A 2,733-nucleotide genomic window follows, 5' to 3' on the forward strand; every position below is an offset into this window, starting at 1 on the left:
TTCAAAAAAAAAAAGTTCTAAAGTGTTTAGTTTAGAAAATAAACCCCTCAGAGGACTGAGCCGTGAGTGGCAGGAGCACGGTAGAAAGCACCTAGTGCCTTGGTTTGGGACCTGGAAATACAGGTGCACCTCACCGCTACCACCGGCTCACTACCACTAGGCTACATTTTCAGATCTCCTCCCCTCAGGTCTTATTACGCTGGAATGGGAAACTGAGTGTCCATTTCTACTCCCACCAGCGGTGCAAGGGCCCAAGTGAGGGGCCTCAGGGACAGGCCAGGCCCTGACCAGAGGGTGCTGTCTCCAATCCAGAACACGGAAAAAGCGGGCGTTTACTGGAGCACTAAAGCCACAGTGGATGAAGGAAGGCCCAGCATGTACCCAACCATGGCACCACCAACCTCACAGACCCTCTGGATCCTCTGCCCTGCCTGCCAAATTCCTAACAGTAGGAACCCAGTCAGTGGCACTGGGGATTCAACTCAGAGGGAGGACCATCAGTCTGTCCTCAAGCCCAGGGAGCTCAGACTGGCCTCTGCGGGTGGGAGGGCTGGGTTTCAGAAGGAACTTCCAGCGGGAGCCCGCAGGCTGCAGAGCACCACCTCCCCACAGAGACAGTCGGAGGTAGGGATGGCTGCCTATCTGCCCCTTGCTGGGATGGCCAAAAGAAGGCAGGCAAGCAAAGTGATTCCAGTCTAGGAAACCAGAGCGCGGAACACCATCCAATGGAACCAGCTTTTTCATTTTGGTGGCTCTAAAACCAGTGTCAGGGGCAGGCCTGGGCTCCTCTGAGCACTAGCACTTGTGGGGTGGCCCCGGTGTGGTCTGCTCTGGGTATCGGCCAGCCAGCCAGGCCACCTCTTCACCCAGATAGCAGGGACACTCTGCTACCACCTGTCAGTTTCTGTGTGTGAGGGAGGAAAGCACTAGGGTGGAGATAAAAGCTTAGATGGGGCTTCAGGGCCATACTGGCTACATGGAAGGGGAAGGCACTTTTGTCCATCACAGCCTGGGTTTCCTCCATTAAAAGGACGGTGGGGAAACCATTATAAATGAACAACTAGCCAGTGCCCAGTCTTGCTTGGGCTCAGGGAAAGGGGTTGTTTTCTTCTTCTGGGTCTTGAATTGCACAAACTGCAGGAAATAGGGTTCAAAACAGCAAATAAAAGCCTTCCCAATCAGCCAGATGAAGTGGTGTATGCCTGTAGGTAATCCCAGCACTCTGGGAGGCTGAGGCAGGAAGATTATGAATTTGAGGCTGGCCTGAGATGCATAGCAAGGTCTCAAACTGAATCAAACAGAACCAAACCCCCAACAAAACAAAACACCCAAATGAAAACCTTCCCAATTAAAGAAAGGATCTTTCCCATCAGTGTGGGGCTTTGGAGGCTAAGTTTCCAGTTGCACTGAACAGTGCTACCCTGCCTGTGTCATCAGGAGATGTGAACCCCCGCCACAGATGAGGTGACGGAGAGTCCAGGGGTACAGAGCATGTCAGGAGTCAAGAAACAAGCTGAGACCACATCCGGCAGACTTCAAACGCCAGGCTCTTTCCCTGGTGTGGTCAACCCAGCAGTCTGTCGTCTTGACACACACGTGAAAGTTTAAAAAGAATGAGTACACCGGGGCCCAGAAACTATGACATTCCACAACTCAGTAACAAAAGGCAATCAATTTAAAAGTGGGGAAGGGCTGGGGGGTGTAGCCTGCTTAACATAGGTGAGGCCTCGGGTTCAATCCCCAGCACCCCCCACAGGGAGAGGACTCTGCAGGGCCCAGTCCGACAGGGATATCACCCTGTGCCACCAGGGGGACCTGTCCTTCATCCCCAGCACTAGAGGACAAACAGTCACAAAGAGAGTGACGTCTTAGTGGTAGTGGGGATTGAACCTAGGGCCTCTGTACATCTCCAGCTCATTTTTATTTTGTTGAAATCCTAATAACATTACCTTGGTATATCATACTGGTGGTGTCCCTCTTCCTTCATATTTATGTGGTTTTCTGTTTGGCCCCCTCTTCGCAGTCTGGCTACACAGTGCATCCCTGAGCTGCCTGCCTACAGCAGCAACACACTCATGCCACATGTCTAACCCCAGTCATCCATCCACAGGGTGCTTGTAAAAGAACTTGTTGTAAGCCCGGCTTCCCAGGATGACTAGCTCCAGTAAGTGGAAGACAGAATGTAGCAGCTCACTGGTTGTCTTTTCTGGACACTGAATGGAGAATCTTTCGACTTTTGCTCGTTTTCACTTGTTTACCAGTCTGCTCTTCGTACATTTCAGTTGGTTTCGCTGCTCCCTTGGCTCTTCTAGGAGCTCTGAGCCCATCTGGTCAGACTCCGCGGTGATCCGATGAGACCGCTCAATACTCTGGGTGGCCCAGTTGAGGATTTCTGTGCCGAGACGATCCGATTCACACACCTGCTCACCGCAGCTGTGCCATATGTTACGTCCCCTCTGCCCCCAGGCAGGGCTGTCAAAGGTGGACATCTCTCTCCCCGTGCATTTGGGCAAGGTCCTGACAGTTGCACAGCTCAGACATCATGGAGTTACAGGACAGGAGTGCATACCACAGTTCTTCCTCCATCTGCCAGCGTTCATTTGCTTTGTTGCTTTTCATCAAAATCAACAACTTCTTGGGCTGGGATTTACCTTGCCTGCCACGCAGTACAAGGTCCTGAGTTTGATCCCCGGTACAAAAAGACAAAAACCAAAAAAAAAAAAAAAAAAAAAA

At 51.7% G+C, this 2,733-nt stretch overlaps 1 pseudogene; it reads right to left on the reverse strand.

Annotated features, from left to right (window-relative positions):
* Positions 1-2,724, reverse strand: LOC104871518 (annotated as a pseudogene).
* Between the last annotated feature and the right edge of the window lie 9 nt (positions 2,725-2,733).

This window comes from Fukomys damarensis, unplaced genomic scaffold (assembly GCF_012274545.1).
Source record: "Fukomys damarensis isolate Sample0158 unplaced genomic scaffold, DMR_v1.0_HiC HiC_scaffold_23, whole genome shotgun sequence".
In the NCBI taxonomy this organism is placed as follows: Eukaryota; Metazoa; Chordata; class Mammalia; order Rodentia; family Bathyergidae; genus Fukomys; species Fukomys damarensis.